This window comes from Pan paniscus, chromosome 5, assembly GCF_029289425.2.
Source record: "Pan paniscus chromosome 5, NHGRI_mPanPan1-v2.0_pri, whole genome shotgun sequence".
NCBI lineage: Eukaryota > Metazoa > Chordata > Mammalia > Primates > Hominidae > Pan > Pan paniscus.
Genome location: NC_073254.2, coordinates 160,888,687 through 160,914,291, shown reverse-complemented (window position 1 = coordinate 160,914,291; position 25,605 = coordinate 160,888,687). Strand labels below are relative to the sequence as shown.

General features: G+C 34.8%; 1 pseudogene; it reads left to right on the top strand.

The window, feature by feature from the left end:
- Positions 1-1,527: 1,527 nt before the first annotated feature.
- Positions 1,528-24,899, top strand: LOC100969600 (small ribosomal subunit protein uS13-like; annotated as a pseudogene).
- The last annotated feature ends 706 nt before the right edge of the window (positions 24,900-25,605 follow it).

Sequence of the window (25,605 nt, the reverse complement as noted above, 5' to 3'; positions counted from 1 at the left end):
CCTACCCTACAATTTTAACTTTATTCCTTACTCCTTTCCAACCAATGCTCCAGCCAAACTGTAAATATTTCACAAATGTATTGTGCTTTCCTACTTCTGAACTTTTTCTTATCATATTCTTTACTTTGTTGTCTTTTCTCACATTAACACTCTGAAATCTTTCTTTCAACATTCAGATAACATACCATCTCCTTTATTTTATCACTTTAGACTAAAAACTTTTATCATGTTTTTCATAGCATTTATCATATTCTTCCTAGTATTATGATCACTATGGACTAAGTTTGTCTCTCAATTAGAAAGTAAGCTGGTTGGGATAATGGCTATCAATGCTATTTCTGTTCCCTATTTGCTGTCACAATACCTTCTCTTGATCAAAATACAGATTAAATATGTATGGAACTGGAATTAATACCTATGAACTTGTGTAAGATAATGTATGCAAGCTGTAAAATGCATCTTAAGATTTAGTTGATATAATCAGCAATGTAATTGTATGTTGTATAATAGGATTACAATTATATACTTATATATATGTGTGTATATGTATTTATATCAAATATATACCTTAATCCCTCAGTTTTTGTGGGAGATTGATTTTAGGACTCCTTGTAGCTACCTAGATTCTCAGATGCTGAAGTCCCTGATATGAAAATGGTATGATATTTGCATATAACCTGTGGACAATCTCATGTATACTTTAAGTCTTCTATAGATTACATGTAACTAATACAATGCTAATGCTATGTTTAGTTGTTGAATCCACAGATGCAGAACTCATGAATACAGAAGATCAACTATATATATGTGTGTGTTTGTGTGTGTGTGTGTGTGTGTATACATATATATATGAGATACGTAATTATCTAAGAAAGCATGTTAAAATATGGTAGGAGGCAGTGTAAACATTGTAGGCGAGACTTGAAGTCCTGTAGTAATGCCATCAAAGTTTGAATCTTCTGTAAATATAGCATATATCACACAGAATGCTACATTTTTGGTGTGATCTACTGATCCCCAAGTTGTCTCATTTCTTAGAGATTTTTCTTCCTTTCTTTTTCTTTTGCTGTAGCTCACTATCAACTGGTGCCACAACACTCCTCCTTTAGATTTTTATTAGTTACAACATAACAGTAAATGATACTCCTAATAATTCAGTTTATCATTTTCTGGAATTCCTCTTTTCTACTGAGCTCTTCCCACACTCTACCTCAAACACTCATGCTATAATCATATCTGAGACAGGTACTCAAAGCTAGAATCCATCTAACCTCCTAGAAGACTTCTGGAATTTCTAGATTTTCAGATTACATTTTCTGGTACCCTGACCTGAACAATAATTTAATTCCACTGGGAAGGCAACTTCAAAGTTACACAAGCACAGTAGTGTATCAGTCCATTCTCATGCTGATATAAAGACAACTGAGACTGGGTAATTTATAAAGAAAAGTAGTTTAATTGATTCACAATTCTGCATGTCTGGGGAGGCCTCAGGAGACTTATAATCTTGGCAGAAGGTGAAGAGTCATGGCTTATGTGATAGCAGGTAAGAGGGAGTGAGCAAGAGCCCTATAAAACCATCAGATCTTGTGAGACTTACTGTTATGAGAACAGCAAGGGGGAAAATGCCCCAATGATCCAATCACTTCCCACCTGCTCCCTCCCTTGAAAAGTGGGGATTATGAAAATTACATTGTAGATGAGATTTGGATGGAGACACAGAGTCAAACTATAAAATTATGCACCTGGCCCCTGCCAAATCTCATGTCCTCACATTTTGAAACAAAATCATGCATTCCCAACAGTCCCCTAAAGTCTTAACTCATTTCAGCATTAACTCAAAAGTCTGACATCCAAAGTCTCATCTGAGACAAGACAAGTCCCTTCTGGTTATGAGCCTGTAAAATCAAAAGCAAGTTAGTTACTTCCAAGATATAACAGAGGTATAGTTATCAGTTAAATACACCCATTCCAAATAAGAGAGATTGGCCAAAACAAAGAGGATTCAGGCCCCATGCAAGTCCAAAATCCAGTGGGGAAGTCAAATCTTAAAGCTCCAAAATGATCTCCTTTGACTCTATGTCTCACATCCACATCACAATGATGTAAGAAGTGGTTTCTTATGGTCTTGGGCAGCTCCACCCCTGTGACTTTACAGGATACAGCCTTCCTCCTGCTGCTTTCACAGGCTAATGTTGAGTGTCTGTAGCTTTTCTAGGGACACAGTTCGAGCAGTTGGTGGATCTACAATTCTGCAGTCTGGAAGATGGTGGACCTCTTCTTACAGCTCCATTAAGCAGTGCCCCACTGGGAACTCTTGGTGGGAGCTCTGACCCCACATATCCCTTCTGCACTGACCTAGCAGATGTATTCAATGAGGGCTCCGCCCCAGCAGCAGAATTTTGCCTGGACATCCAGGCATTTCCATTCAACCTCTGAAATCTAGGCTGAGCTTTCCAAACCTCAGTTCTTGACTTCTGGGCACCCACAGGCCCAACACTATGTGTAAGCCACCAAGGCTTGGGGCCTGCACCCTCTGAAGCAATGTTTAGATAAAAAATAAAATAAAAATACTTTTTATTATAAATAGTTTTTCTAAAATTATTTATCTTTATTTGAGCAAAGTCAATTATGATGTTGATTCAATCAAGACTTTTTACATAGTTTTTCTCCTGACAGTGGTGTAAAAAACTAAAATGTAAAATGCACTTGCACTTAAAGTACGTAAAATTGGAGGGCTGGACACAGTGTTTCATGTCTGTAATCCTGGTATTTTGGGAGTCCAAGAGAGAGGGATCACTTTAGCCCAGGATTTCAAGACCAGCCAGAGCAACACAGTGAGATCCCATATCTACAAAAAATTAAAAAATAGCTGAGCCTGGTGGTGCACAACTATAGTCCCAAATACTTGGGAGGGTGAGGTAGTAGGATCACTTGAGCCCAGAAGGTCAAGGCTGCAATAAGCCATGATTGTTCTGCTCGCACCCTAGCCTGAGCAACATAGAGACCCTGCCTCAAAGTATAAAATAAAATAAAGTATATAAAATTGGAAATATTTTACTAAAAATATAAACAATATAAAAATTAAAAATCAACATAGCTTTTAACGTAGTATTTTTCTAATACATTTTAAATTATTAATTTATTTAGTAAAACAAAGTTTCTTCATCCTGCCTTTTCCATACACTGACCAATTATTCTGCAGTATCTTACAAGAAAAATTCCAGGGTCTTGCCTGTACTTAACTATATCCTATTCATCCCCCTTTGTCCATTCTCTCATAACTTTTCTCTATTATGGTTTTCAAATCTACCCTACAACTGAAACTGTCAGAGTCACCAATGAGCTCCATGTAGCGCAATACAATGGCTCTTCCTTGGTCTTTATATTATTCACTATGTTGATGACATTTGAAATATTGACCACATCTCACTCTTTGATCTATTTTTCTCTTGACTTCCAGGATGCCCTACTATCTTGTTTTGCTGTAAGCTTTTTGCTGGTCCCTTTTGGTGGAAAAACAAATTTTAAGTTACACTGCTAACTCTAGATGTGGAAATATTTTATATATTAATATAATTCATTTCTTAATTATATTTTATTTCTAGCATATCAACAACTGGTTCATAAGGTTTTACACACACATAAGAAATCTACACAGATTTTTTAAAAGGTTCATTAAGTTCATTAAAAATAAGTGTTTACACTTTTATCTTAATACATATAAAAGTAATAAACTGAATTGATGAGAATATTTGTTATGTACACTCATTAATGTTTATTTATTGAGAACTTGTAATGTCTTAATTGAAATTATACAAAATGGATTTATATCACTGGGATTTAAAATGCCTTAAACACACTAATGAGATTATTTTATTTTTCAGGATTTTAGGAAATGCATCATAATTTGTTTACCATAAATGACACCAGGTAATATTTTCTCTATACTTTGCTAATCAGTTGATTAGAATTGATTGCATAAAACAGCTTGCTTTACTATAAAAACTTTAGCATTTTATTGGAAAAGGATAATTTAATTTGCTTATTTAAGACTCTCCTATGAGACATATACCTACTCATAGATGAAAAGGCATATATTCTGAAATAAGATGATTCTGGATTCAAATATGAGTTCCACCACTGATTAATTAAGGGTCTTTGACAAATTTCTAAATTTTACAAAACTTTTATCTGAAGCAAAGAGGGCTGTAACACCTATTATACAATACTGTTATGAGCATAAAACCTAGCAGAATGAAAAGAGCACAGTACTTGACTTGTGGTGATCAACTACATGAGAAAAGAACATGGAAACACTCACACAATACACACAGTGCAATCCCCTACTTTAATATACATGGATAGGACTGAAGGATCTAAAATATTCAATAGATGATATAACTTACCCAGTATTTTCTTTAAACCTCTTCTAGAATAGAATGAGAAAGGAAATGAAAAGAAAAATTGTCTTAATTCATGATCTATGATATTTTTTCTGCAGGAAATAAACTGATTTATCAATTTCAGTTTAATGCCTATTTTTTCCATGTATGTGTAAAGTTTTTTTTCGACACAATTCTGAAGCAAAATAAAATACAAATGGAGTGTATTGTGTGTTGCATGTGTTTGTGAGGAGCAGAAAGAGACAGATAAATAAACACCTATCTTTGGAAATTCAGGACATATATACATTTTAGCCACATGTATTCTAAAATAGAATGATTTTGTCAATAGATTTCTTTTAATATTTAGTTCTTCTGGATTCACATTTCCCATTATTTTCACATATCTTTTAACTAAACTATTTTCTTCTATCTGATATCATTTGATTATAATGTCTGTAACTACTACTGATAGTATTGATATGGAGTTATATCATTATAAGGCCTCTAGACATTAACCTCATAGTGTGCTGAGTAAAATTAACTTATGATTGTCTTTCTTTCCTTTTTATCTGTCAATTGAGTTTCTTTATGAGATTTTTTTTTTGGTGAATATTTCTGTTCTCATTTGTAGAAACAGAATCAATACAGAGTCACTGTGAAAAACTATATAACTTGGGTACCACAGTCTGAAGAACAAGTAATTTTTCTGGCATTATTGAGTATTCCACACAGTTCAAATAACCACATCATTGAAATGTGACTGTCTTTTAAAAAAATGTAAATGTGTAATGGCTTATATTTGTTCTGCTGCTATGACAGATTACCACACATTTAGTGACTTAAGACAATCGACATTCATTTTTCTCATAGCTCTGTAGGTCAGAAGTTGAGATGCATTCAGCTAGTTTCTCTGTTTTGGGTCTCACAAGGCCAAAATCAGTGTCAGCTGGGCGGGGCTCCTACCTAAAGGCTCTGGGAGAGTCTGCTTCCAAGCTCCTTAGGTTGTTGGCAGTATTCATTTTCTTGGAGTTGCAGGGCTGAGGTCCTGCTGTCCACCAGGAGCCTTTGTCAGCAAATTAATGCCACTTGTGTTCTTCATCATGCTGTCCCTGCATCTTCAAACCAGCAAGTCTTTCTCGTGGTTTGAATCTCTCTGAATTCTAATGCCATTCCTCTCTTATAACAGCCAGGGAATGTTCTCTCCTTTTTAGGGCTTATGTGGTTATATGGTGCCCACAGAGCAATCCAGGATAATCTCCCTATTTAAGGTTCATAAACTTAATTATATTTGCACATCTCTTTTGTCATGTAACCTAATATATTCACAGATTCAAGGGATCATGGTGAGGACAGTTTGGGGAAGGCATTCAGTTTACCACATGACTTGTTAAACATCCTTCAAAATTGACAGAAGTGTCCATATATTCCTGATATTTTAAATAATGTTCCATAAAACACATATATATTTAATGACAAAATGTATTTCAATGAAAGTGAATAAATGGTGTAGTGAATGAGCCTAGACCATTCTCCAGCATCATTCTTTTTGTCAAGTTTTGTTCTTTCTTCTTGATCTTTAAATGCCAAAACAAAAGTAAAAAGCATTGAACATGAAACATATAGGAACCTTTCTTAGTTCCTATCATGAGAGACATAAGAACTGAATGCAAGTCAAAAACAACATCCCCGTATACTTAGATTCTCATAGCACATTTGACTCAAAAAATATATGGTTCTCAAGAATTAGAGAAGTATGTAAGCTATTTAATTCAAATTTGGAGATTTATATGTCATTTTCCTGGAAATGTCAAATTTTTCTAAAATTTTCTACATGACGAGTTAGAGTTATTAAGGTAATTTATTTCTGCTTGATTACAAGGTAAGATGTTAATGTATGCTACTGCAGAGTGTGAAATTATTTCCTTAAACTTTAAATTACAAATGTTGCTGTGCATTTGTAATTCTGTATCAGTGCTTTTTCTTTGTTCTCATCCTTCATGTCTGTTTTTCAGTTATGACTCTTCATTGCTGGCTATTGTTAGAATGCATGCTTCTAGCAAAAAGCCAGCTACCTCTACTTTTCTAAGTTGTTTCATCTGCTGTAATTATAAACTCAATCCTGAAAAAGAAAAAGAAGTATGAGCGATGTTTTAAATGTAAGTCAGTAAAATTCATAAACTAAGGACTCTTCTAAAAGTCAAGGTCTTTGTGCCAGACATTTCAGTTCTGAGTTCATTGGTGTGTTAAAAGCTGAGGCTTCTGGAGTATTTATAATATGGAGAATTCTTTCAGTATAATTTTCACTAAAACTTCAGCAGAGAAAGCTTATGATAACTCATTTTCATTTCATATTTCTGTTATTTCAAAAACTGAATACCAACATTACTACATGATGAAAAATATTGTCTATTTCCCATAATTTTTAGCATTATTCAAAAATACCGATAGGTTCTATGTGCCAAATATTCTGTTTTCTGTTAATATTTTGGCAGCAGTACCAAGTTTGACACTAGAACATTTTAACTTGGAATCATAATTGTGTTTATGTATTCATGGGCTTAAAATTATGCAGAATACTTTAGATAAACCATATCTTAGCACAATTTCATTAAATTTTGTTCTAAAAGCATAATTCACATGATTTTCTCTAAATTACTAGCAGGAACCACTTTCCTTGTCTACTCTTTTTTATATATATAAACTTCTTCATGAACCTGTACTCAATTACTTTTTAAATCTTTGCTGAATGTAAATTATATAAAATGCATGAAAACATGTGTCTTTTTTTCCAAAAAGCTGCAGGCAGTGTCTGAAACAGACTGAATTCACTGAGTTTAATAAAAGACATGAAAAAAATAGTGCAACAATTCTATCCATGATGCCAATTTACTGTTTCTAACAAGCTTTTTTTTTGTAATGTTATATGAATATCAAGTGAGTCTTGCTTTATTTAAATAAAATTAGGAGAAGACAAATGAATATATAACATCTTTGAAAAAAAATGAAATACTTATTAGAAGACCAAATAGAAGACCGTGATTCAGCAAAATAAACATAATTCTAAGTATACACACATAATTCTAGGTGCACATACTCACGTGTGCAAGAAGTGTTAAATTTTCTTTCTTTCTCTCTCTCTCTTATTTCTTTCGAGACAGGGTCTCACTCTATCCCCAGGTATGAGCAGCTCACTTCAACCTCAAGCTCCGGGGTTCAAGGGATCCTCCTGTCTCAGCCTTCCAAGTAGCTGGGACTATAACTTGTGTTAGCATGCTTGGCTTATTTTTAATTTTTTTGTAGAGACAGGGTCTCTCTTTGTTGTCCAGGCTAGTTTGAACCCCTGGCCTCAAGTAATCTTCCCCACTCTACCTCCCAAAGTGTTGAGATTACAGGAGTAAGCCACTGTGCCTGGCCCATTATATTTCAAAAATAGTATTCAACTTGAATTAAAGACTCTATTTTCCCATTAGTTTGGCAGGAATGTCCCACACTACCCAAGAGTTTGATGTACTGAGTGGGCAAGTCTCCAAATCAAAGGAGGGCATTCCAGGAGGCTTGGTCTTTGGCCCAGGTGGGTAACTGCAAATAGGCATGTTAACCTAACTCAGATTGGCCCAGGAAGGCAGGAAAGGCTTAGCCTTTGTAATCTTTTCCCTGATTGGAAGTCTTGGTGCCCAAGAGCCTGTCTTCCTATTTGATAGTGTTATCTAATCATTCTCGTCTGAAATCTTGTCTCCAATTCCAGTGATCAGGCAGGGAATGGAGCATGGATCACAGTCTTTATTTAATTTGAAACCAAAACTTCCTTGCTGGTTTTGTGGAAATCTCAATTACTGCTTTAAAACCACAACACCAAAGTCACTAATCTACCTGTATGTCTTTTTCTTAGCCAACTCTGCCCCATAAATCTCACGTATCTAAAACAAAAGCCAGAAGGGGGGTTGTCCTCTGGAAACTTCTACTTTCAACTAACTTAATGGGGAGGGGGGTGGTTAAATATCAAGAAAAAAACACAAATTAATTGCTTGGAATATTATCGTGACACAATTTTTTGATTTGGCTCTTTACATGTAGCCTGTGTAAGTTTAGTTTCTATGATTTATGTATTTATATTTCGTTCTCTCTGAAAGGAATTATGAAAGCATACATTGTTTCTAAAAGATATTCTTACACTAAAACATAGTCTGGAAAGCTTTCACATTTTCAAATGTGCAAACTAATAAAGAAGCACACAGGAGAATTTAAATTTATGAGAGTAAAATTGAATCTAAAATTTGAACACCAATCCTAATTTTTGTTACATTACCTTTTTCTTTTACTAAAATAGAAACAATAATTCAAATAAAAGTTTTACCAAATGAAATAGAAATGTAATACAGGGGATAAAGAGATAAAGACTACTATGAGGGAACAAAAAGCATTGTGTTTCTGTCTGGCTCTTACATCACACAGAACCAAAAGAAAAGTTCACAAACCAGAAGCTTATGAATAAACATTTTTCATAATCTAATTCTAATTATATTACTCACTCTTTGGATATCTCTGATTAGAGATAAGATTTCTCAGTGTCAAACTCAGCTTTCCTCAGTGTCAAATTATAACCTCATCCTGGAAAATGAGCATTCCCGTCTCACACTCCTAGAACTTGAGATAACTAGTTGTCCCTTTCTCTGTGGTAGTAATAAATGAGCATACTAAACATGTTTATTCTGTTAGAAATGATAGCAAAAATGATGTGCAGCTTTCATTCAAAATATTATTTCTTCTGTAGTATATAGAAAAAAGTGTAAAATCACAAATGTTATTATGGGGTCCAAATTGTACCTTCAGTTTTACTCCCCAAAATCCCCAGTTACTTCCTTATAAGCTTTTTATGCTTTGTAACAAAGCAACTTGCTTCATTCTTAAAAACAAAGTTTTGTTCTAAAATATTTAATACCATACATAATACTCATGTATTCTTCTAATAATCATAATCATTTTCATCATCATCATACACCAGTGGACCTACCAGCAAGCTTGTGAAATGTAATTTCAAAGACTTGTGTGTCCCTTTCTTCAGTGGTAGCCATCTGCCTTGCTGTGATGAGTAACAACTATCTCAGTTGTCGTGTTTGTTATCCCTTTGCATTATCTTTCTTGTATTAATTGTGAAGAATAAAACATACATATAACAATATAAAGCATAAATGCAAATTTTATCAATGTTGGAAAGGAAGCATTCATGTACCCCAATTAGAGTCCAGTATGCTCTTGCCTGATAGCATTCTCCTCCCCAGCTCCCAGAGACAACAATTATAAAGGCAATTTGGGGGCTACACCAGGTAAGGGTGTGCAGTAGGAGCAAACCTCCAACAAACATATGGTTCAGATTTTGAGACTGACGATCCCATATGGCAAAAAGAGGAGTTTATTACTCATAGTGAGGCTTTCCTGGGAGAGCAGAGGAGGCTCTCAAACAGGTCTGCAAAGTTAGAGAGAGAAAGGACAAGTGACTGCTTTGTCTTTTACTGTAGTTAGGTGATGGGGCTAGGATGAGGTTCCTCACACTGTACAGAGCTTCAGCCTTGTGTGGTTGGAACTTCTCTGGCACTAAGGGAGTGAGCACGTGAACTTTATTATAGGCTTGCTCAGATACAGGGCAAGATGGAAAGACAGAGAGGCGGGAGTTTCAATGCTGTCAGCAATCAAACCTGAAAAATGGAATCGGGCTTTATTACAAAGGTTTGTGTTATCATTATTTTCTTGTATTTCTTTATAGTTTTATTAAATGATTATCCTCTGTTAAAAGTTAAATGTGCACATTTATGTAGATTGGCTTCTTTTGCTCAATGTTATCATTGAAAAATATATTAGACATCTTGCCTGTTTTTCATTTTAGTGACTGTATGTTAATGTATATTTGAATATGCCATGCTTTTTCACTTTTTTCAGTTTTGACTCTTTCAAACAATGCAGCCATTTAAAAAGATTGTAAATTTTATCCTCTATACAAATACATGATTTTTTTTCTGTGTGTATGTATATACATACAGGGTGGACATACATATATATGTAGACACTACATATATAGCTTTCTTTTTGTGTGTTGTTTAATAAATCCTTACTATGTGTTCATTAACATTTGGTCTTATTTTAATGTGTATATTATATTAGGGTTCTTTAGAGGGGCAAAACTAATAGGACAGATGTATATATGAAAGAGAATTTATTAAGGAGTATTCATTCACATGATCACAAAGTGAAGTCCCACAATAAGCTGTCTGCAAGTTGTGGAGCAAGAAAGCCAGCTCGAGTCCCAAAACCTCAAAAGTAGGGAAGGAAGCTGACAGCGCAGCCTTCAGTCTGTGGTTGAAGGCCTGAGAGCCCCTGGCAAATCACTGGTGTATGTCCAAGGGTCCAGAAGCTGAAGAACTTGGAGTTCCATATTCAGGGTCAGGAAGCATCCAGCACAAGAGAAAGATGATGATCGGAAGACTCGGCAAGTCGGCTTTAACCTAGCCGCACTGGCAGTTGATTCGAGGGTGCCCACCCACACTGAGGGTGGGTCTGCCTCTCCCAGTCCACTGACTCCAATATTTATCTCCTTTGGCAACACCCTCACAGACACACCCAGCAACAATACTTTGCATCCTTCAATCCAATCAGGTTGACACTTAATATTAACCATCACATATACCATTGATTGCTTTGCCTTTTACATTTGAATCTGTACTTCATCTGTGATTTTGTGTGTGATGTATAGTAAAGGACTTGGTCTTTTTTTTTTCCAATATGTAGCCATTTTTTTTTCCACATTAGTAGCCATTTTCTTCCCAGCAACATTCATTGAAAGCAGTGTCTTTCTCCCCATTCATATTCAGTCTCATTTTGTGTTCTTATATCTTTTTATATTCCATTCATGTATTTGTCTATTCCTGTACCTGTATAAGCCATCTTAATTATTATACATATTTAGTAAATATTGGCACCCACTAGAGTAAACTTTTTCCATTTTCTTCTCCTTTGAGTCTGTCAGCAGTTCTTGGAGGTTTATATTTCTTAACTTTCAAAGCAGCTTTATAAGAATGACCATCACATATACCTATTTGTTAGAATTTTAACTGGATTTATATTGACTCTACAAAGGCCTTGGAGAGAATTCACGTACATAAACACACACACACACACAAAACTGTTTCTTCAATACACACACACACACACACACACACACACACACACATATATATATGCATTATGGTCTAAATGTTTTTGTTACCTCAAAATTCATATGTTGAAATTCTAATCCCAAAGGTGATGGTAGTAGAATGTAGGGCTTTGGGGCAGTGATTAGACTATGAGGCCAGAATACTCCTGAGTGAGATTAACGTTTTTATGAAAGAAGACCCAGAGAGGCCCTCATCCCTACCACCATAAGAGGACATGTGAGCAAAGTCACCATGTATGAGGAACTAGGCCCTCAGCAGACACTGAATCCACTGGTGCCTTGAGCTTGGACTTCTTAGCCTCCAGATCTGTTAAGAAGTAAATTTCTGCCAGGTGCAGTGGCTCTCGCCTGTAATCCCAGCACTTTGGGAGGTTGAGGTGGGGGGATCACCTGAGGTCAGGAGTTTGAGACCAGCCTGGCCAACATGGTGAAACCCCATCTCTACTAAAAATACACACACACACACACACACACACACACAAATTAGCCAGGCATGGTGGTACACTTCTGTAATCCAAGCTACTCAGGAGGCTGAGGGAGGAGAATTGCTTGGACCCAGGAGGTGGAGGTTGCACTGAGCTGAGATGGCACCCACTGCACTCCAGCCTGGGTGACAGAGCCAGACCCCATCTCGTGAAAAACAAACAAACAAAAAAGAAGTACATTTCTGTTGTTTACAAGCCATCTAGTTTATGGTGTTTTGTTAGACAAACTACCTTTATTTTCATCTTTTATTCCCTATAAGTATTGTTGTTGATTTATTAGAATGTCTAATATTCTCGGTATAATACTGAACAAGCATAGTTTGTCTGTCTTCTGCTCAGCTCAGCTCATGATATCTGTCCATATCATTGTGTATATCACTAAGTAATAGGCATCTTTGTTTTGTTTCTGTTTTAAGAATTTATCAATTGGGATAAATTAGTAACACTACTAATTGTTGCTTTTAACATTCTATAACCTTTCTGATTTTTTATGTTTTTCAGTTCCCACGGTATTTTTCTTAATTTTTCCGTTATTGTAGCAAACTTGTTCTCTTTTTAGGTCCTTCAGCTTGTGCTTTATCTAGTTTGAGGTTATGTTATTAAGAGTATATGAGCCAGGAACAGTGGCTAATGGCTGTAATCCCAGCACTTTGGGAGGCCAAGCTGGGAGGATCACTTGACCCCAGGAGTTCATGACCAAGTCTGGCAAAATAGCAAGACTCCATCTCTACAAAAAGTCAAAAAATTAGCCAGGCGCGATTGCACATGCCTGTAGTTCCAGCTACTTGGGAGGATAAGGTGGGAGGATCACTTGAGGCTGGGAGGTCAAAACTGCAGTCAACCGTGGTCATGCCACTGACTTCAATCTGGGCAACAGAGCAAGAGCCTATCTGAAAACAAAAAAGGAGTTTATAAGTCTATATTTCTCCCTGATAGACTGAAAAAAATCTTATTACAAAGGGCTTTTTTAATCAATAATGATTTGTGATTTTAAGTGTAATTACAATCGATTTATTTAGATTAGTATTTACTTACATATCTTCCTCCATCATCTACTTTAATGTTATTGCTAATCTTATATTTTATAGTGTCTCTTGCTGAAATAATATCATTGGCATTTGTTCTGCTTTCTTTTGCCTTTCAATTGGATTAGTTAATAACTTCATATTTGTTGAACTTATTGATAATCTTTGAATTTAAGTTTCAAAAATTAGTCTGCTTTTTCTATTTGCTTCTGTACTCTTTTTTCCTTTTACTCTTTTTTGTTGTAATATTTTGAATTAAGTGTATACTATTTAATCATTCCTCTTTTTTTCTATCAGTAATATACTCTATTTCAGTTATTTTATTGGTTAGCCTAGAACTTATAACTTCTGACATCAAGTGATAAAAAAGCTATTGCTCAGTCACCGTACCAAAGAAGGCATATGGGGTAAATAAGCACGTGAAGATACTCAACATCATTGTCATTAGAAAATTTAAAATTAAAACAATGAGATATCACTACCTACCTATTAGAATGGCCAAAATTCAAAACACTCAAAAGACCAAATGCTGCTGAAGATGTGAAGCAACAGGATATCTCCTTCATTGCTAGTGGGATTGAAAAATGGCACAGCTACTTTGGGAAACAGTTTGCAGTTTCTTACAAAACTAAACATACTTTTATTATATAATCAAGCAATCGTTCTCCTCAGTATTAACCCAAATGAATTGCATATTATGTCTTCACAAAAATTCGCACATAACAGGGAATAGCAGTTTCATTCATAATTGTCAAAATTTGAAGCCATCAGGATATCTTTCAACAGCTGAGTGAATAAAAAAAAGTGGCACACCAATGCAATGGAATATAGTTTAGCACTAAAAAGAAATGAGTTAATAAGCTATAAAGTCATGAAGATACATGGAGAAACTTCTAATGCATATTTTTAAATAGAAGAAGCCAATCTGAAAAGTACCTGCTGTATAACTCCAACTTTGTGACATTCTGGAGAAGACAAAATTTTAGAGACCTGTGGTTGCCAGGGATTTGCAGGAAGGGACAGAGGAAAACATTAGCGGAGTACAGGTAAATTTTAGGGTAGTGAAACTATCCCGTATACTACTGTAACCATAGACACATGACACTGTATGTTTATCAAAACCCCTCGAACTGTACAACACAAAGAGTGAAACTCTCATGCAAACTATGACCTTTAGTTAATATAATGGATCAACATTTGTTCATTGATTATACAAATGCCTGCTAATTAGAGATATTAATAATTAGGAAAATTGTGGAGAAGGTGTAAGGAGAACTCCGTACTTTCTATTCAATTTTTCTGTAAATTTAAAACTGCTCTAAAAATAAAATCTATTAATCAAAACCAAATAAAAGCTACTGTGAAGCAATAACTTTCTTCCAGAATAGTAAGGACCTTAGCACACGTCTACCCTATGACAACCCTTACAGAATTTTAAAGTCAACTATATTGAGGTAGAATTTACATGCAATACATGAGTCATTTTACATGTACACTTCAATGAATTTTGCCCCATGTATATGTCCATGTAACCACCAAAAGAGTAAAGATATCAAAAACTTCCTTCACCCTATATGTTTTCTTGTTCCTCTTCCCAGTAAATCCTCACCTTCCACTCCTAATTCCAGGTAATTGCTGATGTGTTTCTCAGATTAGATTTCTGCAGATTAGATTTAAAAAAAAAAAAAAGCTTTACATAAAAGTAGTTACCCAGAACATACTCTATAGGATCTGTCTTCTGCTCAGCTCAATGTTCATGATATCTATCCATACCATTGTGTATATCACTGATTTATTCCTTTTTATTTCTGGGTATTCCATCATACAGATATACCATAATTTGCTTATACATTCACCTGTGTTGGCATTTGGTTTGTTAGAAGTTTTTGGCCATTTTGAACATAGCTGCTGTGAACATTTATTCAGAAGTCCTTGTAGAACACAAGTTTTCATTTATTTTGGAAAAGCAGCTATGAATAGAATTCTTGAGTTATATGATTATTGGGTTTTTAATACTCATCTTTATTAATTTCATCCTCAATGGGCACACAAAGTGTTCTGAATCAGAAAAACATCTCTTATTAAATTCTTCACAGTGATTAATAAGTATATTGTCCTTCCTTGCCTTTCTATAGGCTTATCCCTGAGGCAACACAATAAGAGCCCATGGAAATTTTTCCTATACAAGTGGCTAGATGCTTCATAGGTGTGGAATAAGAATAAAATGACTTTTCTCTGTTTACACAGGAGAAGTTATCCCTCTAGTCTCTGCAAAAGTCTTCTCATTACTGCAATGCTTTAGTATGTAAATGCAATCTCTCTTAGGGCCAGATAGACCAAAACATCTTAACTTTTAAGAACTGGAAATGTGTTCAATGTCTGAAGCCAAATTCCTTCTTGAAATACAAATATCTAGGAAGATTACTTACCAGTCTCTGTGGTGTGCTAACAGTTAAGCTAGGGGCCTATCCCTGGATGTAAACATTTGACTTTAAGGAAGATATGTCTTTATCTTTTTGAATCAGACAAACTATCTCTGTCATAAGGGGAACAAATAAATCTAATCCTTACAGTATGTAAAAAATATTTCTAGGGGAAGTCAAAGCAAACTATCTTAACTTTCTACCATGTAAGTTTCTGTTTCTATGTTTCGGGAGGCTAGGTTTCTTTTCAGAAACACCGAGAAATCCAAGTAAGTTTTATGTTCGAGAAATTATATGTAAGTTTAACTTTACAAGAAACTGTTAAACTGTTTTCAAAGTACCATTTTATATTCCCATGAACTGTGTATGAGAGTTCTAGTTGCTTTATATCCTCACTGATATTTGGTTCCTTCCATCTTTTAAAATTTAATTATGTAATGGATAGGTAGTGATATCTCATTATGTTTTGTGATGATTTTCTGCCCAGTTGAAAACATTATTTCCCGGTCTTTGGCTTCCATTGTTGCTGTCAAGAAGTTAACTATTGAACTAACTGCTCTTTACAAAATACGTTTTCCTTTCACTATAGCTACATTAAGATTTTTTCTGTGTGTCTGCTATGCAGTGTAGTAGTGTATAATAATTTTTGTCCTATTTCGGATTTGACGGCTTCCTTGAATCTGATGTCCTATTGGTTTTAGAAAATTCTTAGCTACTATTCCTAATATAGTGTCTTTGGTTTCCTCTCTCCTTTCACTCCTACTGTGATTTGTATTAAATTGTATGCCAGTCTTCCTCCCTGTATCTTAAAGATATTATATACTTTCTTCTGTATTTTCATCTATTTTTTCATTTAATATTTCATTTTAGATAATTATTTCTGTCTGACCTTCCAGGTACCAATTACTTATTTAATTTTGTTTAATCTACTCTTAAATATGTTCATTGTGTTCTAAATTATTTTTCAGTTCTAACATGTCTTAGTTTTTCCAAATATATCGTCTCCCTTTTCATTATAAAATGTTTACATTGGGCTTTTGTGTGTTTAAAAATAGTAAGCATAGTTGTTCTCAGGCATCTCTGTAGATATGCTTCTGCAGTCTTTTTATTTTTCAAATTAGTTCTCATTTATCTCCTACTGCACCTTGTCTTTGTATTTACAAAGTTATTTGTTGCAGTAATGTCAGATATAGAATTATGTTTTCTACTACCAGAGAGAATGTTGTGTGTCTCTACTTGGTTCCTGGGTTATAGTGGTTTGAGACACTTCCATGCTAGTGCTACTGTGGCATCCAGAGGATGCAACCCAGATGGTAGTGTTTGCAGGGACATTTTATTCTTGCTTACCTTACATGAGGGCACCCTTTGGGAGTCTCAACTCAAGGCAGAGGATGATTTCCAAAATCTCCATCCCCAGTGGATCCCTAGCCCTAGGAAGCTGTTGAAAGCACTCAGTATTTTACCCCCAAAATAGCCAACTTCTTCAGTAAAAAGATACCCCCAAATAATAGCCTCTGGAATTTCTCTTTGTCCTCTATTTCAAACCAAAGAAAATTCACCATTTTGGTGTGTCTTAGATGCTCAGGCAATAGCTGTTTAAAACAATAATATCTAGCTTTATAATTATGTGTATCAAGAAGTCTTGTACCAGGTATTGGGCAAGCAATTAACAAACATGAAATTCACCTCAATTCTAGTAAAAATAACATACATATTTTCTTTACATACTACATATTTTTACAAAGATTAAAAATAGCAAGAAAACATACATATTACCTGTCCATCTATATTATCTCTAAATAATATATGAATAACCTTTTTAAAATTATATATATGAAATCATAGCATGAATACTTCTCTAGACATGTTTTTTCACCCATTCTTTTTTTGAAGTGTATCTATGGTGATATATGTAACCGAAGCTCATTTATTTTCATATATAATATACCATTGTATATATATCAACATATGTTTGTCTATTACACTGTGGATATTCAGATCATCTTAAGTACACAGTTAAAAATAAAATTATTTTATCTTACCATATACATGTATTCAACTTTATTATATATTGTCAAATGGTTTTACAGAGTATTTATAATAATTTTAAAAACCACCAGCAATTTATTAAAGTTCCTGCTATTTTGTATCCATGACAACATTTGTATTATTAGTTTATTTTAATTTTTGCCAACCCAGTCCTTTACAATGACATCTCATTATAGGTTTAATTTATATTTTCTTATGAAGAAATAAGATAAAAATATATCTATGTTTCCTCTTTCCATTTACATATTTGCCAATTGTTTTTTTCTATGTGGTTTCTATATGGTTTTTCTTATTGGCATGAAGGAATTATTTATGTCATTTGAATAATAATTATTTTCCTGTGCTATATGTTGCAAACATCTTCTGCTAGGGTGTAGCTTGTCCTTTACTTTATAGTTATTTTGATGACTATGTCTTATTTTTGTTATAGTTGAAAAATTCATTAAACTTCTCCTTTGAAGACATGATTTTTGTGCTTTGAGAAATTAATTCCTATCTTAGAGAATAAGAATTTTGTTCTAAAATTCTTCTGGGTTTGATTTTAGGCATAGGTATAATATTTCATTTTTTTCATGTGGATAACTAATATTCAGAGCTTATTTTTTGAGATGTTCCAAATATTCTGACTAATAAACATTATCACATCAGTAATCTATCAGAACTCTGTATGAGGGTGAATAGACAACCTACAGAATGGGAGAAAATATTTGCAAACTATGCATCTGACAAAGATCTAATATCCAGCAATTATGAAGAACTTAAACACATTTATGAGAAAAAAAATTAAACAACCCCCTGAAAAAGTGATCAAAGGACAAGAACAGACATTTTCCTAAAAAGACATGTATGCAATCAAAAAGCTCAATATCACTGATAATTAGAGTAATGCAAATCAAAATCACAATGACATACCATCTCACACCAGTCAGAATAACTATTAATAAGAAGTCAAAAAATAACAGATCCTGGCGATGTTGGGGAGAAAAGGAAACACTTACGCACTGTTGGTGGGAGTGTAAATTAGTTCAACCATTGTGGAAAGCAGTGTGACAATTCCTCAAAGAGCTAAAAACAAAAATACCATTTAACCCAGCAATACCATTACTGGGTATATACCCAAAGGAATATAAATCATTCTACCATGAAGACACACGCACAAGCATATTTATTGCAGCACCATTCTCAATAACAAAGACATGGAATCAGCCTAAATGTCCATCAATGGCAGCTTGAATAATGCAAATGTGGTACGTATACACCATGGAATACTATGCAGCCATTACAAAGAATAAGATCATGTCCTTTACAGAAACATGGATGGAGCTGGACTTCATTTTCCTTAACAAACTAATGCAGGAACAGAAAACCACATGTTCTCACCTCTAAGTGGGAACTAAGTGATGAGAGAATACGGACACATAGAGGGTAACAACACACACTGGGGCCGATCAGAGGTTGGAGGATGGGAGGAGAGAAAGAATCAGAAAAAAAAGAACTATTAGGTGCTACACTTAGTAACTACTTGATGAAATAATCGGTACAACAAACCCCTGTAACACAAGTTTACCTATATGACAAAACCGCACATGTACCCCTGAATCTAAAAGTTTTGGTTTTTAATCTCTGTATGGTTAGGTCTCTTTCTCCTCTCTCCATCCTTTTCATTGCTATATTTGTTTATTGCTGAGGCAAAACAGATACTCTTAACTATTAAGATTTTGTAATATATCTTTCCACATAGAAAATGCTCCCCTCCCCAGCCAATCTTATTCTTTTTCAGTATGCCTTAACTATTCTTGTAGCTTCTCTCCTCCATTTTGTAATGTGTGTCCTTGTTTGTACAAGTTTTTTGCTTTTTTTATTGGAATCCTGTTGACTGTAAAGTAGTTTAGGACAATATATATCTTTATGGGAGAAGACTATCTATGAGCATAGCATTTTATTTCACATATTTGGAACTTTCTAAATATCTTTCAACATTTTTAAATACTTTTTCATAAAACTTATATTTCATAAAACTTATATTTTTCATAAAACTTTTTCATAAAACTCATAACTATCCCATAATATTATTTCTATCATAAATGAAACTTCCAAAAATAGATGTTCTTGTTGAACAGAAATCCTGGCGACTATTTGTATTGAACTTAATAATCATATTACATATTATTTGTGAATAATAATAGCGGTTTTTCTTCCTTTCTAACCCTTGCACCTCTTTTTTCTTGTTCTTTATTCCCTTCTTCTTTTTGTACAGATGGGGTCCCACTATGTGCCCAGGCTGGTCTTGAACTCTAGGCCTCAAGTGATCCTCCCACCTCACCCTCCCAAACTGCTAGGATTATAGGCATGAGCCATTATGCCCTGCCTGCGCCCCCCTTTTTTCTTTGTGAAAATATAAATGCTAAGACCTCTCATAATACGTAGAATAAATGTTATAAAACTGAACATTAGGGCCGGGCGCGGTGGCTCACGTCTGTAATCCCAGCACTTTGGGAGATAGAGACCACCCTGGCTAACACGGTGAAACCCCATCTCTACTAGAAATACAAAAAATTAGCCGGGTGTAGTGGCAGGAGCCTGTAGTCCCAGCTACTCAGGAGGCTGAGGCAGGAGAATGGCATGAACCCGGGAGGTGGATCTTGCAATGAGCCGAGATTCGGCCACTGCACTCCAGCCTGGGTGACAGAGCGAGACTGCATCTCAAAAAAAAAAAAAAAAAAAAACGGAACAATAATGTATTGTTTCTGATTTAACATCAAATAACTTATTTACTGAGATATTTTTGTAGCTACTTTTATCTGACGATTGAAGAAGTTCCTTTTTATTCAAAGTTATGGCTTTCTATCACTAATTGTTTTAATTTTTTCTCATCAATATATTTTTGTTCTTTCTAATCTCCTAGTATTATATGTTAAATTTTTTTATTCAGTGACACAGTGGTAAGCCTTTCCACTTCATTAACATTTCACCTAAAATATATTTAAATGGTAATATGATCATAACAGAAATATGCATGCGCGAGTAACAATTATTTCACTAAAATTTGAGTGCAGATATAGATCTTTTTGATGAACCAAAGACAGAAGATGATAACTAAAAAGCAATCAAAATCCAATTAGCCAGAGGCAGAAGTTTGATGTATTTTGTTCAATAATATTTAACTAAATTAAAATTCTATCTCTTGAAATAAATATTTTATGAATTACGTTTTCCTTGAAAGTCAAATTTGAATCCTAATATGGCAAAAGTTTAGGCTTCAATATTATTTGATTTGTTACTGTATGTAACATTTTTTCTTACAATAAATATTCATTAATCTAAATATGATTAACATTCAGTAATCATCCAGAGCTCTTTCATAGCATCTGTAAACATTTTGTGTAATTCAAACCACAGCAGAAGTAGTAAAGACCATCATTAGTATACTACCTCTCCTTTCTTGTAAAGGGATTTAAAAAAGAAAAATGAAGAAATTCTAAACTGTGCCCTTAATGAATGCTGAAGAACAACAAATTCACCTTCTTCTTTCAACTAAGAAAAATTAATCATCTCTTGAGAATTATGGTATTTATGAGGCACATAAAGAGATCTATATAATGCTCTAAAAAGACACTCAGAAATATTTTTATTCCTCTTGAATTTGAAATTATTGTGACCACCTATCCTTATCTTGTCTTACTTTTCTAGTCCAACCAAAAGAACTTTCTGTGATGATGGAAAGTTTCTGTAATCCATACTGTGCAATATAGTAGACTTCTGAGCTCTTGAAAGTTGGCTAGTGTGCCTGGGGAACTGAAGTTTTTAAATTGAATTTACAACTAAATTTTATTTAAATTTAAATAGCTATATGTGTCCAGTGGCTACCATAAAGGACCAAATGGCCAGACATATCACTTACATATTTGTTGTTTTTTTATATGTACATTTTCTCTTTCTCACCACTAAAAGTAAAATTTGATGACAGCAGGATCTTTGCCCTTTTTTGCTCACTATTATAACTCAAGTGGTTAGAAAAGTAGTTGGGACATGGTAATTTTTTTAATACTCTGAAAACAACAGAAATATGAAAACCTTTTTTTTCAAATTTAAATATGCTATGTAGTGTACTCTTTAAAGCAAGGGTTAAATACATGCTAAAAGTTCTAAGATTTTTTTTAATGGCCCCTTAGGTCAGGTTGCCATAATAAAAATCAAAATTTTCTATCCCAAATGTATCAGTGGTTGTCTCTACTTAACTCGCAGTTAGACTTCTGGGATCAAGAGGTCAGTTTACATGTACAAGAGCCAGCCTTTGGCATATACAGAAAGTGTAAAACAAAACACAAATTTTAAGTCTGGGTTTAACCTGGAATGAATAATTAAGTAGATACTCTAAGCAAAGTATCCATTGAAAGAGATCAGCCAGGCATTACAAACCATATATGAGCCAACTGAAGGAACTCCAAAATTTGAAGGGTGGATAGAAAACAGTTAATAGGGAGCTTTCCCCCAAGTTGTTTAAGAATGAAGGCGTACACTTTGAGTATGCAGTTATTAACGACTGCTGTAAAATATAACACACTGAAATCTAAATTTTGCATAGAACAGCAATCATTTTCTTATTTTTTCAATTTTGGGCTCAGAAATTTGAGTGGGGCTCAGCAAAGATAGTTCATCTCTGATCCACAAAAACATCCCAACTGGGATACTGCAATGACTTGCGTGTCTGGAGTAAACAGAAAGAGCTGAGAGCTAGCAAGGTATCTCTCTCTGTCTCTCTCTCTCTCTCCCCCCCCCACCCCCCTCCGTCTCTCTGTCTCTCTCCCTCTCTCTTCACCTTGTTCTATATTACCTTAACATTAGCTAGGGCTTCCTCACAGCATGGAAGACTCAGGTCAGTCAGACCTTGACATGGTTGGTCAATGCACCAAGAGGAATGAGCTGCTCATCCTCTTAAAGTCTACAGTCAAAACCGCTATAGCATCATTTTTACTATACTACATTATTTAAAACAGTCAGAGCCTAGCCCCAACTCAAGGGAGGACTCACAGACCTCACCTCTCATTAGAAGAAGCGTCAAAATATTTGTGGCTATTTTTATGCCATCACAGATTAAAGCAGCCTTCAGCTACGGATGAATAAATATCTAACCATGAAGGGTACTGAATTATTTTTATCTAAAATGTACATGGAAATAATTGAGTTACACTTATTAGAAATGTCCTTGGCAATGTGCTAGAAATCAGCTATTAGTTTTAAAAGTCATATGTTTAGAAGGATTCCATTGTACCGTATTACTTGTTTGTCCACTACCACTGTCTACACTGCCACATCTACAGGCAACTCTTCCTCTGTTTAGTCACTCCAAAGAAATTCACCAAGCTGTCTTTAAGCAATGACTCTATGAAGTTGTCTAATTTATTAGGACGTCACAGAATTAGTAAGGCAGAAAACCAATAACGTAATGTTGAGACCTTGAAACTCTCAAGAAACTCTGTTTGGAAATTTTATGATTTTGCCACATAAACTCACCTGCTTTTGCTTGGTCCATATTGCAATGTTAGGACAGGGGAGTGTAGCTAATAAACACAGTCATAAATTTATGCTATTTGCCTTCTCACAGCATTTTATCACCAAAAGTTATCATACATTGTTATAATTTATCTTTTTATATCTGAACAGCAGATGAATGATAAAAATGCACGGAGGGGTAATGAGTTACATTTAAATGCATTCTCAGAGTTAAGTCTTATACCCAAAACCCACAAGCTTCATGGCTCAAAACTGATTTTTTTTAACTTTTACTTGCTCTTTGTTACTACAGTGTATGGTGATCAGAATAATGATACTCCAAAGATTTCCACACCCTAATACCTCAAACCTGTAAATATCTTACTTTGCATGAGTGCCACAGCCAATAGAAGGGAGAAAAGGCAAGCGAATGGGTTCTCCACAGAGTCTCCTGATGTCCTGCATATATCAGGATTTCAGCCTGTTAAACCTGACTTTTACCTTCTGATCTCCAAACTGTACAATAAAAAAAAAACAGTGTTCTGTCATTGTATTTGTGACAATTTGTTACAGCAGCAGTAGGAAATAAATCCATGATGAAATGCAGTATATAACCTACAACATTTTAAGTTAAGAGCAGAGGCTATTAAAAATGACAATGGGACAACCGCTAGAATTTGAAAATGTCCCTGTCAAATTGGGTTGAATGTGCATCCTATCAGTAAAGCCACTTTATCTTTGTAGGGTATTGGGTTAACTTTCTTGGTGATTGTCCTTCCATATACATAATATTAAATAGCCTCCTAGGAACTAGGAACAAATACAATATTGATGTGGGTCCAGAAACTTCCTGAAAATGTACATGTTCTAAAGCACCCTTGAGCACTTAGAAACTCTGAACTTCCTGATCAGCTTTTGCTAAGCGTATTCTACTTGAAGACCATCTCTTGGGAAACTTGGCCTTGAGCCAGGAACTCTGACGTGCTTACTATGCTGAGGCCAAATAAAACTCTATAGTACTGCCCAGAACATATAGTGCATTCTAACCACAAGAGAGAGTTCAGGTAAATCTCTACTAAGGGATATTCTACCAAATATCCAAATATCTGAGCAGTAACCCTGAAAACTGTCAGTCATCAAAAACAAGGAACATCTGAGAAACTATCACAAACAAGACACAGGACACAGGACAACTAATTGTAATGTGGTATGCTGGATGGGATTTTAGGACAGAAAAAGGACGTTAAGGAAAATTGAGCTGTTCCACAGGTGGCCTCCACACCTCCACTTGTGTTGCTGCCATATCCATAGTGATCCCTGAGAAGTTCCAGCATATTTTGCAAATACTCAACACCAACATCAGTGGGTGGTGGAAAACAGCCTTTGCCATCACTGCCATTAAGGGTGTGGGTTGAAGATATGCTCACATGGTGTTGAGGAAAGCAGACATTGACATCACCAAGAGGGCAGGAGAACTCACTGAGGATGAGGTGGAACCTGTGATCACCATTATACAAAATCTACACCAGTACAAAATCCCAGACTGGTCCTTAAACAGACAGAAGTATGTAAAGGATGGAAAATATAGCCAGGTCCTGGCCAATGGTCTGGAAAATAAGGTCCGTGAAGATCTGGAGTGACTGAAGAAGATTCAGGCCCATAGAGGGCTATGCCACTTCTGGGGCCTTCATGTCTGAGGCAAGGACACCAAAACCACTGGCTGCAGTGGCCCTTCTGTGGGTGTGTCCAAGAAGAAATTGGCATGTGGGCCTTGTCTGTTAATAAATAATTTATATTTTAAAAAAAACAGGAAAACCAAGGGAATCTAAAAAAGTAATCTAAAATGAACTTTAGTTAATAATAGTGTATCAATATTGGTTCAATAACTATAACAAATGTACTATTTTAATTTATTGTTAATAGGGGAAATTGAGCATAGGATATACTGGAACTCTCTATACTGTCTTTGTAAGAATTCTTTAAATCTAAATTTATTTATTAAATATCTCTGTCATAAGTTCTAGTTAAGAAACTTCAATTTAAAATTTTTGACCACTGAAAATGGAAAGGTGGAACATTGTGCTTGGGGGATATATGTCCAAGATTTCAAAAATTCTGATAGCCAATAGATTTCAAATGATTGTTATTATTTTTCTTACTTATAAAGTGGCACAGTTGATCAAGATGACTTTTATTTACTGTGACTTTCTTACAGACCCCAAATGTTTGAAGACACAACTTCTGAAGACAAAATTTTTACACACACATAGAAAAAAAATTTGGTTTCCTATATATACATCTATACTAACAGAGCATATGCACGCTTGACATTGTATTTAGTTTCTTAAAACAATTATAACTTCACATACTGGGAGATGCATTCCCTAACCTCTAGGAGGAGCTCCTTGCCAGCAGTCTCCCCATAAAACACACACACAAACACTCACTCACTCACTTACTTACTCATTCTCTCCAGCCTTCACTCAAAGGTAGATGGTCACAGAGTTAACATGAGTCAAAGCTAAGGAAATAAAT